This window comes from Xyrauchen texanus, chromosome 25, assembly GCF_025860055.1.
Source record: "Xyrauchen texanus isolate HMW12.3.18 chromosome 25, RBS_HiC_50CHRs, whole genome shotgun sequence".
Taxonomy (NCBI): domain Eukaryota; kingdom Metazoa; phylum Chordata; class Actinopteri; order Cypriniformes; family Catostomidae; genus Xyrauchen; species Xyrauchen texanus.
In genome coordinates this window covers 8384277-8397323 of record NC_068300.1, presented here as the reverse complement: position 1 = coordinate 8397323, position 13047 = coordinate 8384277, and the positions used below count along the sequence as shown (strand labels likewise).

Sequence of the window (13047 nt, the reverse complement as noted above, 5' to 3'; positions counted from 1 at the left end):
ACTTATACAGTAACTCTTAACACATATGCACTGCTCTTACACTTTAGTTTAGAACGGCACGAACACAAGCGGAGTGATACACACACAGTAAATTGTCCGAGTGCTGATGCTGTCAGACATCAGTGCTCATGGAACGTATCTCGTCCAATCAGATTCGAAGACCAGAACTAACTGTTGTATATGTGTATATATATATATATATACAGTACACTACCATTCAAAAGTTTAGTGTCACTTACTCATTCTTTATATATTTATTTATTCACATATTAAAATAATAGTAAAATCATCACAACTGTGAAATAATATAAATGGAATGGGAATTATGTTGTGACTAACAAAATCCAAAATCTATCAAAACTATGTTATATTTTAGCATCTTCAAAGTGGCCACATTTTGCCTAGAATTTGCAGACATGTACTCTTGATATTTTATCACCCTAGGTATCACCATGGGATGATTTTTAAACAGTATTGAAGGAGTTCCCATCAATACTGGGCACTTATTAGCTGCTTTTCTTAATTATTCGGTCCAAATTATCAATTTAAAAAACTTTTTTCAGAAACATTTCAGACAAGTGACCCCAAACTTTTGAATAGTAGTATACACACACACACACACACACACACACACACACACACACACACACACACACACACACACACACACACACACTTATAACCACCTGGCTAATATGCTGTTGGTCCTCCACCAAGCTGAGCTCAATGGCACATGCCCAGTGCCTTTCTCTTGTGTACCTGAAGAGAAAACCACAGATTAATTTAAAAGCACACAAACATCACAGACAGGCAAAGAATAAACTTCAAAGTGGCCTGAGGCAAGAAATTGTAATGTTAGTTAAAAATTAAAAAGAAAGTCTGTCTGAAATTGAATGTTTTGGAGCGATTGATTGAAATGCAGTCGGCTGGTGCTTTACAGCTTGATGTTCCTGTTGGTATTAGATCGTACCAACCTGGTCTCATGGAAGCATGTTACTATACCTAAATGGTTGCCAAATTATTTTTACATGGTTTGTTGTAGTATCAGTTTCATGGTGAAATGAACACTAGAGGTGCTACAACAACAATGACTTTAATTCCCTTTCAAACAAATCACTTACTTTTCAACCTGTTCCTCACACAACATTATCTCATGACATCTAAACACTCATATAGTGCATGACTTGTAAGGCGATACATTCTAATTATATATTTATAATTATAATTATAAGATCTTTGTCCAAAGTGGCTCCCCATATTAACTCCTCTAAGGTATTTGATGGTGATGAGCAGTTATAATCTAAACATTTTTGCTGCCTATTAATAATAAAATAGATGAAGTCATCTTAAAATATGGTGCATATTTTTGTCTCGCTGTTGAAATGAAAAGGATAGATGACTACAAGTGCAAACGTAAAATATCTTGTATTTATTGGATATAAATTGAGTATACATTTATATTTCATTTACTGTTACATAAGGTAAATTGTCTTCAAGTCTAAATTTGAAATGGAAAATGTGTGAACCATAAGTAGAATCACAGCAAGTTTCTTTTCTTCACATTTTCAACAGTGATTTTATGTAGCAATCCCTGGAACTGTGCAGAATGGAAATATATATTGTAAAATGTGTTAAGCAGAGCTAAAAGAACACTCTTACTTGCAACAGAGCATTATAAAATGAACCAAAACATATTTCACTTTCATCTTTGAGTAGGAAAAAAAAATCACACAGTGTTGCACTTTTTTTAATTTTTGAGTAACAGCAACAGAAATGGATGAAATCTGGCACATGTCTTCAAATTGTCCTGATGCCCATGTGTACCAAGTTTTGTGAACTTGTGATATTGCATTTACAAGATACAGGCAAATTAGTCACTGTAGGCAAAGACCGAAAAAGGTTATATAACAGTTCTATAAATTATTTGACAACTTTTTGGTAGAAGTGTCTCTAGATGATTTTCATAATTTCCTGTGAATCAGACAAACTACCAAATATGACTAAAAAAGTAGGTCAAAGAACTTCTAAATTTGTTCTACAGCCCATTCGGTAATGGAGTTATGGAGCCTGAATCATCTGTGGGATCCTATCTAGTTTGGGGTTTCTGTGCTTTACAGTCTTGAACTGCCGGTTTTAGGGCAGAAATATTATACTGTATTCGAAAATCTGAACACAATAGTGTTTCAGTATCTTAAAGGGGTCATGTGATGTGGTATCAAATGTTCCTTGATATTTTGACATATAAGAGATCATTCTACTATAAAAACATACAGTAAATTTCAGAACTTAAAACTTAATCCCCAATGCAATAAAAGCATTTATTGAAACCAAACTGCAAAAATGCCCCCTTCTCTACTATGCTACTTCCCTAGGGGGCCCATTAATTCATGACCACTTCTACAGCTAAAAAGAAAAAAGAAAATCAATGCCTACTTAAGTCCTTGGCCTGCCCACTGGTGCTTCAGTTAACTGAGAGAGAGAGAGCAGGACAAACAGGTCTAATGTGGCCTCACTATTCCTACACCAAAGATATAATACACCAAAGAGGACCCATCAGGGCTATTTAATTATTTTTGTATATAAACATGGACTAGATAGACATCTTTGACCATTGTCATGTATCTCGCACCACTTTTAAAAAAACGCGGTGTCAAGTTACAACTTAAAAAGGAGAGTTAAGCATACGCTGGGTCTGAGTCTTGCTGTTTTGAGCACAAATGCGTCCTAGACACTTTCTCGAGCTCATCTGCACTACTTTAAATAGTTGGTGTATGTAAACACGCACTAGATGGACATCTTTGACCATTTTGATGCATTTCCAGTGATGTGAACTGTATGTGTGTGTGTCTATTCACCATGCTTTGGACTATGTATGTGCCATTTTTTCGGCTCATATCAGTGTGGGTTGCTTGAGAACCAGCCACAATACGATTTAAGCTTTGCAATGGAACTATTGTTGAAGGATGGGGCAAATAACAACACTTGGACCCAATCACAAAACCGTAAGTAAACAGTTTAATTCATTAATATTTCAAATGTCATGACTGTTTGATAGTTTATGGTGCTGAGTGTTAACAGTTGTTCTTGAGATGAACAGCTCAATATATCTTAATGCAATATGCAGGATATGCATTATGTGAAACCCTGAAATGTGTTTTTATACTGTTGTGGAGCTGGTTAATTCTCTTCCAAATTGGTTTTGAATATGGCTGTATTTGACAGGCAGCATGATGTTAGCCAATCAGACAATTTCAGACAAATTCCCAGAGATAGGGTGGAAAATAATAAATATGACAGTTTGGTTTGGTTTAGCATTATCAGTGGACCTCAAGGAAGATAATTATATATATATATATATATATAAAGAGTACGCCATAACCCCTTTAATTGCTTGCAGATTAGATTAATTACTTATCAAAAACACATTCAGTAAAGAGTCTGTAATTAACATGTGAGATGTAGCTCAGGGTACATTTGGGAAATTAATAAACAGATTATACACACTGGCACTGAAACAGGATTCAAGAGAGTTGCAATCACAAGAGTTCCTGCTTAATTGGTGAAGTGTAGTGCACATAACACCAAGGTTGTTTGTTCAATTCCCAGGAACAGTGTTGGGAAGTAATGTAATACATGTAATCAGGATTAAGTAATATGATTACAAAAATCAGTACTTGTAATTCAATTGTGTCATCAGATTACAGTTACTTTATGGAATGCATATGGATTACATTACAGTATCTGTCAGTCTTGATTTTAAAAGAGGCACACAATTGGCTAATGTTCATTGAAAAGAGGGTGAATTGATAGTTAATACACTTAAAATTAGATATTAATCAAAACATGCAATAAGTCATCAAACAGTAAACAGATTAGATTTATTACAAATAGTAGAAGTGTAATTTGTAATCAGTGCCAGATTACATTTTTTAAGGTAATCTAACCAACACTTATTATGTATATACCATGAATGCACTGGATGTTGTTTTGGATAAATGTGTCTACCAAATACATAAATGTTAATATGCATAGAAGCTGACTTTGCTGATTAAAATTGTACTCTATTGAGGTATAGCACATATCTGAAAAGGGTTTAGGTCCAGAAGTGACACTAATGGTTCCTTTTATACTTAGCGTATGTCCATCAAATGGCAGGAAGTTAAAATTCTGCATGAGAGAGTTGAAGAAGAGGAAGAGGTCCATACGAGTGGATACATCCTCTTACCTGCAAATCAGGGGCTAGATCAGTATACTCTATATACGCTTATAATAATAGATACAATAGATCTGCAAGGGTCTACTGTACATAGTACTCATCATGACTTACCTACTGAAAATGGTATCAAATTTCTCTCTACAAACATTTGCCATTTTCATCCAGAAAGTGAGCAGGGTTAAATTCATATGGAGTCCTGTATTCATTCTTGTCCTGCTTGGATTGACTTTAACATTGGTGTCACAATCACTCCCTGTCCAAGGATAAAGAAGGAAGTTTTGTTAATAAACACTGAGTAAGTTGTAGTCCCATTCATTTGTAAGGTTAAGCTGTTTTGTTTAAAACTTTCTGTACATAATGCATGCATGCAGCAATGTACTGACATTTGGAATGGGACATCCTGTCACTGTGGTGCCCTTTTTGGCCATACTTGGAGGCGTAAAGTTAGCAATGTTTGCAAACCTCTGAATCTCATGGATCACAGGGTAGGTGAACAGCAGGTTTGTTCAGTCATCCATCAAGGGTTGACATGTCTGTCCAATCACCTGATCAATCTCAGACAGGACTTTCTCTAAATGTAAGAAAATAATATAGAAAGAAGAACATGCATTGCCATCAGGTTAAAGCAGTTTGTCTGTATATTTTGCATTAAAGCAATGAATCATAAAAAAAAAAAATAATAATAATATAAAAACTTGATATATGCTGTAGGGCATGTAATATTTGTGTATATAGGGAATATTCAGTTAAGAACTTGTATGTCCATGCTTGTCTACACCAGGAGGTGGGGCTAATTGCTCAATGGATTCTATTGAGAAGTCCACGCAAAGGACCTTCATGAATTGCAATTGTTTTCAAGTTGTTTGCGTTTGGGTCTCACATGTGCAAACATGATTACATTTATAAAGGAAAAGTCGTGTCCCGACTGCCAATTGAACCCTCAAAAAGTCCCTTTAAAGAAATAAAAAATGCATGAGAATTTTCTAAGACTACCTTCTCAAATTCATCCAGGTAGCAGTCAATGTAGTCCCTGGGATTGGATGGGTCCCTCTCCTATTTGTGTTTGTTGATTTCCTCATGCATGAAGGGATGAAGTTTAGAGATGCTGGCAAATGCAGTCTGGTGTTGTCCTGGGAGCAAGGACGGAGGTGGTGGGGGGTGCTGGATGGTAGAGGCAGGCTAAATACATAAACATTTTGCTGTTGTGATTTAATGTGCGTTGTAACGTCAATTTTCCCAGCGTGTCCGATATTATAATCATTGCGACACACTTTGCAAAAGGCGTTTGCATTGTCGATATTAAATTACATTCTTCCGTCCAGCTGTTGTTAAATTTACACACACACATATATATGATTAAAATAAATATATATATATATATATTATTATTATTATTATTTTATTTTAAAAAAAAATCCCCGCGGAGCACTACCTAAGTCTTCTTCTCCCCATCTACCAGTGCTTGATTCAACTTCCCGTGTCTACTGCCTGCGCAGATATCAACAGCGCAACTGGGCTGTAGGTTGCCAGGTTGAGGTCACAAATGGGTTGAAATTTGGATGATGTGTTGATTGTGTGAGTAGGATTCATTTCATAAAAGATCTGGCAACTGGAGACAACCTTGGAATAACATACTGTTGTGTTATTCATATAACGAGGTTTGGGCCATACAAATTAGTGGGAGAGTTTCCCGGGAGAAATAGCAAAACGGGAGGGGGGGCGGGAGATGGGTGTGAAATACGGGAGAATCCCGGGAAAAACGGGAGTGTTGACAGGTAGGCCTATGCCGATACCGATTTTTAAGTTTTAAGTGTCTGATAACCGATGTGCAGATTTATTTATTATTATTATTATTTCATATCAGCTTTTTCACATATTAAAAACAAAAGAACCAATCAGTATAAAAGTGAGATTATCTGTCATTGTTAATCCGCAGAGTTTGGGTCAATTCCAGTTCAGTTAGACTAATTTACATTAATTCAGCAACTGTATATTCATTTTAATTTATTTGATTTTTCATAGTGTTTTCATTTTTTGTTTACTGTTTTTTTTTTTTTTACTGGTTTTGTGTGTGATGTTCCAATGCAATTTTTGGCCTGTAGAGGACAGCATGTATTGCAAACAAGTCTGATAAAATGATGCATTTCAAACAATTTGCAGATTTATAGTCAAATGTTGCAAATCCTACTTGTAAAGAGAAATGTAGTGTTCGTCGATAACATTGCTCTCACTAACCTCGTTCAGACTGTACAGAGTCGCAGGGAAAGTTTTTTTTTCTCCACACACCAAAATACTTCAGTGTCAACAGAGCAAACTGCCTCTGTTGATGCCTCATGTGCCCATTAGACATAATCAGACCCTTCACATGTTATAAGTTCTCACAGAATAATTTTACAAATTTTTATATGGGTATCTCACAAGCTAGATAAAAAAATACCTCAGAGAAATAATATAGATGGTATAATGTCTTAAATGTACTAAATGGCTAAAGGTATGTGTATCGAGTCCAAACATAAACACTTACCCTATGAAAGAAGCCCAGTGGATCTTTAAAGCCTATAGTAATAACGTGTCCAATGACAGGCAGAGGGAAAGGTCCAGGCGGCATGTTTGGCATCTTTGAACAAACATCACACAGGTGTTTCACCAACAGCAGCGCGCACAGAAATATCATGATTCCTTGTACATCCATCCGCTGGCCCATCATGGGTGATAACGATTGCAATACTGATGTCATTCTTGCAGATACAAAAGAAACCATTAAATACATTACAACCTTTGTAGCATTACTCCTTAAAATCTAATGTTGTGGTGAGAAGGTCAGACGATCAATAAAGACATATTTCCCACAAAATGCTTTTTCAAAGTCTTCAATGTCAGCCTCAGTTTGATGAAATAAGAATATTTTGCATTTGAGGGAAATTGTCTAAAAATCCTATAAAAAATTGGACAATAAATTTGGACAAATCATTGTTGGGATGCAGAAAAATAAAATGGATTCCCTATATATATACCACAGTTAGTTCCGGTCCTCAAATCTGATTGGACGAGAGACGTTCCATGAGCACTGATGGTCTGACACCATCAGCACTCGGACGCTTCACTGTGTGTGTATCACTCCGCGTTCATGCTGTTCTAAACTAAAGTGTATCTGTTGGGAGTTACTGGCTTTATTTTTGAAATTACATATGTTAGCCAGCAGGTGGTGGCAAAAGATCATTTTTGTTTGTAATATGAGCCAGTTGGTGACGTGAAGCGAATCCGTTGGTCATTGTTTACATAGAACTGCGCTCCTTGATCGCTCGTATTACTAATACATTACCAAGGCTAGGAAATAGATTTAAACGGCTTTAAACGGATAACTTCAGGATTAAGGCTCATGCTGAGAGACACAACAGACTGATTTATTACAGAACTCAAGTGCTTACCTTTTATCGGAGATTCCACAATGGATATATACTGTTTAAAATGGTGGAGGACATCGCTGTTTGTAGTGAATGACTCTTGTGCACCGTCTACCATGAAATAGAGAGGAATACCCCTGCTTGGACATCTATTTTCCACTGAGAAAGCTGACCTTCAGAAAGCTGACAGCATCTCAGCTTGGGTGTGGCAACAGGTGATCGCACACGCTCAATCTCTCTCTCTCTCTCTCTCTCTCTCTCTCACACACACACACACACACACACACACACACACACACACACACACAATAACTTGTTAGAAACAGCACAAGCCATGATACTATTCCTGAAGTTAACTTTTTTAATTGCTAACGGAGGTTTGGACGCATCATTTGTTTTGAACCAGCAACGGCAGATTCTGATCTGGAGCGTAATAAAGTAGTTCCATGCGCAAATGCGTTTTCATGACCGTACTCAGTTTTACCCTATTTTCTTTTTATTTACTTGTTCATTGAACTGTTGTATATAAGTAACATATATGGCTCTACATCAGCACTGCTGTAATTACCTACGGCACTCGAATCACAGCAGTGTTGATGTAGAGCCATATCGCACTCTTGCTCGTGTGATATTGCTTAAATATTTATATATATTAAAAAAATTAAACCATTCAAAAGATCCTGCGTGACCTTGTTGACCTCATAGGAGGTGCAATAAGGAAAGAGGAGTTCTAGGACAAATAATGATTTTGATATTGCATGATGTTTCAAATGTATTCAAACATTTCTGACAAAAAGTAGTCCCTATACCCTAAAGATGTTTTTGGGTATAGTTCAACCAAAAAAGAAAATTCTTTAATTTTCTCACACTCGTGCCATCCCAAACTCGTTTTACTTTTTTTTCCCCAAGATAATTTTAAGAATATATGAGGCGATTTTGTCCATACAATTTAAGTCTATGGGGTCTTAAACTTTCAAGCTCCAAAAAATACATAAAGGCACCCTAAAAGTAATTCATACGACTCGAGTGGTTTAATCCATGTCTTCGGAAATGGTACAATCCCTTTGGGTAAAACAGAGAGCAAAATTGAAGTCCTAATTTACAAAAAATATTGATGGCTTGAGTGTTTGGGATACTTTAGGAATGTACCACAGCTGCCCTAAAGGTTGGTGATAAACACTAGAAAATGAAAATTTGACGTCCTATTGATGTATGATGATACCAGGATTGAGTACCTGGCAGCGTTTAAGAATCACTGTCTCGAATTCTGCACTGCATCCAATCGGGCTGGTTCAGTAGTTCGTATGTTAATGTAATCATGTATTGACGCAGTAAACATATTTGGCTTGCTGTCCGTATACTGGAGATCGAGACTGGAGTCCTGATTAGCCCACAGGACTTTATTTAGATATGTGGAGATGGGGTGGAGGTGGGATGTCAGGAGAGTTGTCACAAGAAGCAGGTAAGCAGCGGCATATATACTCCTGCTTGTGGGCTGTGATTTGTTCAATTAAAATGAACATGTTCCTCCCGAACCTCTGTTAATTAACTCCATATGTCAAGATTTATAGTGAACAAGGACTTAAATGTTGGTTTGTTTCTCACATGAAATTGATTGTATTGCTTCAGAAGACATGGATTAAACCATGAGTTGAGTCATATCGATTCTTTTTTGGAGCTTGAAAATTCTGGACCCCATTGACTTGCATTGTATGGACAAAAACAAATTCATACATCCTTACAAATATCTTTGTTTGCATTCCATGGAAGAGAGAAAGTTATACGAGTTTGAGATGGCGTAAATGATGGGAGAATTATAATTATTGGGTGAATTATTCTTTTAAAAGTAACCTCTTTTACATAGCAGTAATACAGTATTTCTATTAAAGAAACATATTTATATTTCTGTTTATCTTCAGTTTAATATACAGTACATTTACATTGATATGCAGCACTGAATTGTGGTCATAATATATATTTAAAAAAGAGACAAAATGGCTAGTATGCTAAGAAATTTCTAGTGAGCATCTCTGATTAATTCCAATATGGAAATGTTGCTATTTTCAAAACTAATAGCAGGTAAAATTCATCCCATATCTCAAGAATGAGGAAGTGAATAACAGACTAGTCATGCATAATAGTCCTGCATTTTCAAACACTGCATTTAAAACTAGGACATGGGGTATGGTACTGGTCAGAGGAAAAATATTTTAAATTATCATACAGTTCTCACAGAGGAACCCAAACCTGAAAAATCAATTTGTTCGAGAAATTATATTACACCCTTGACCTTAAATGCATAATGTTGCCTGTAATGACACAGCATCTATTGCACCTGATATGGATGAGGTGGCAGTGGCCTAGATTCGTAGATTCAATGATTACATTATTGTCAGCAGGCAACTGTTGTTGTCAGTTGTTTTTAAAGTGGTTTTACAAAATTGTAGACGTTTCTAAAGGGATAGTTAACCCATAAATGAAACTTCTGCCATCATATTGTTCCAAACCCAATTTCTTCCATTCAGTGGAACACAAAAGGAGAGGTGGGGCAGAATGAGCCTCAGTCACCATTTGCTTTCATTAAATGGAAGATACAGTACACGTGAATGGTGTCTGAGACTAACATACTGCCTCGCATCTCCTTTAGATTATACTGTTTGTTCAACAGTAAAAATAACATTCTGCAGGTTTGGAACAACATGAGAGTGAGTAGCCTAAATGATGACAGAATTTTCATTTCTGGGTGAACTTTCCCTTTAAGTGTCCTTCACTTAAGCTCTACGTGTGAAACAAATCTGGCACTACTTTCTAGTGTAACTAAACATAATTATCAAGCACAAGCAGAATTGTTATTAGGTCCGAAAAACGCCCATTTTAACTGTTAATCTGGGCTAATTACAATCTCTCTAACTTTGCCATCATGCTTGATCACATTCAAGGCTTACAGAACAGTGTACATCTCCTTTAACAAAAACACACTTCATTCATTTTAATAAGTGAGGGGAGGTAATTGGCTGCTCTCACTGTCACAACAAACTGCAGCAGATCGGATTGGACTCTAAACACAACATTCACACATGCATTAAATAACATACTAACTTAATATTCTGCTCCTTGCTTGGAGTGCACAACTGCATACAATCATGCCATCCCAACCCTAAACTAATACTTAATAATGCAGTATACTTCATTTATTTACACAGTGCAACAGATAGCTTCAAATTCAGCAATGATTGTCAAACTAAACTGAAAGTGAATTTCACAAAATTTAGGGAGAATTCATGTAATTTGGGCTACTTGTCCACAGTCATCTCAATGTCAAAAACTGGCCCAATTTACTTGAATTCACCCAACTTACGTAATGGTTTATGTATTCAAAAACAAACAAAAAGGTTTATCCTTTGGTAGGTGAACAAAACTTTTGCCAACTAATTGTTAGTTTGATATGTACAGTCTAGCTGGCTAGTTTAGTCAGAGTATTTCTTTATGGGCTCTAAAAGTAACCTTATACATCGCTCCCATTATAATCAATGGAACCGCACATGAGCTTGCAGTTTTATCAGATTTATGATTTATCATGGGAACAACCTTTCCAACCTTTCTGTTAAGGAAATAAATGTAAACATCTAAACTACAATACGCTTTCATCGCCTTTTTCGTTATTCTATATAAGTTATAATGTCCTTTGAGAAAAGTTGTTGCCTCAAAGTCATATTTAAAGATCCTGTAATGACACCTCATTGTTTATTTTCAGTTTTTGCATATATCTTATTTGTTCTGTTTTAGCTAGACTTGAAAAGTACTGGCTAGATATTTTGCTTTGACAGTTCTGGGTTATAAAAATGCTGCTACAGGAGTCATGCTGAAATCTGACCCCCCGCCAAATACCTACGCTGTGCTTCCTGATTAGTCCCTATCCCTAAACCCCACCTCTACACCCAACCCTAACCATCCCTAAAGCCCATCCATATCAAAAGATCAATACATTGTACAGTGAGGAAAATAAGTATTTGAACACCCTGCTATTTTGCAAGTTCTCCCACTTAGAAATCATGGAGGGGTCTGAAATTGTCATCGTAGGTGCATGTCCACTGTGAGAGACATAATCTAAAAAAAAAAAATCCAGAAATCACAATGTATGATTTTTTAACTATTTATTTGTATGATACAGCTGCAAATAAGTATTTGAACACCTGTCTATCAGCTAGAATTCTGACCCTCAAAGACCTGTTAGTCTGCCTTTAAAATGTCCACCTCTACTCCATTTATTATCCTAAATTAGATGCACCCGTTTGAGTTCGTTAGCTGCATAAAGACACCTGTCCACCCCATACAATCAGTAAGAATCCAACTACTAACATGGCCAAGACCAAAGAGCTGTCCAAAGACACTAGAGACAAAATTGCACACCTCCACAAGGCTGGAAAGGGCTACGGGAAATTGCCAAGCAGCTTGGTGAAAAAAGGTCCACTGTTGGAGCAATCATTAGAAAATGGAAGAAGCTAAACATGACTGTCAATCTCCCTCGGACTGGGGCTCCATGCAAGATCTCACCTCGTGGGGTCTCAATGATCCTAAGAAAGGTGAGAAATCAGCCCAGAACTACACGGGAGGAGCTGGTCAATGACCTGAAAAGAGCTGGGACCACCGTTTCCAAGGTTACTGTTGGTAATACACTAAGACGTCATGGTTTGAAATCATGCATGGCACGGAAGGTTCCCCTGCTTAAACCAGCACATGTCAAGGCCCGTCTTAAGTTTGCCAATGACCATTTGGATGATCCAGAGGAGTCATGGGAGAAAGTCATGTGGTCAGATGAGACCAAAATAGAACTTTTTGGGCATAATTCCACTAACTGTGTTTGGAGGTAGAAGAATGATGAGTACCATCCCAAGAACACCATCCCTACTGTGAAGCATGGGGGTGGTAGCATCATGGTTTGGGGGTGTTTTTCTGCTCATGGGACAGGGCGACTGCACTGTATTAAGTAGAGGATGACCGGGGCCATGTATTGCGAGATTTTGGGGAACAACCTCCTTCCCTCAGTTAGAGCATTGAAGATGGGTCAAGGCTGGGTCTTCCATCATGACAATGACCCGAAGCACACAGCCAGGATAACCAAGGAGTGGCTCTGTAAGAAGCATATCAAGGTTCTGGTGTGGCCTAGCCAGTCTCCAGACCTAAACCCAATAGAGAATCTTTGGAGGGAGCTCAAACTCCGTGTTTCTCAGCGACAGCCCGGAAACCTGACTGATCTAGAGAAGATCTGTGTGGAGGAGTGGGCCAAAATCCCTCCTGCAGTGTGTGCAAACCTGGTGAAAAACTACAGGAAACGTTTGACCTCTGTAATTGCAAACAAAGGCTACTGTACCAAATATTAACATTGATTTTCTCAGGTGTTCAAATACTTATTTGCAGCTGTATCAT

At 37.1% G+C, this 13047-nt stretch overlaps 1 pseudogene; it reads right to left on the bottom strand.

Moving 5' to 3' along the window:
• Nucleotides 1–676: 676 nt before the first annotated feature.
• LOC127618971 (cytochrome P450 2K4-like) lies at nt 677–6890 on the bottom strand (annotated as a pseudogene).
• Nucleotides 6891–13047: the final 6157 nt, after the last annotated feature.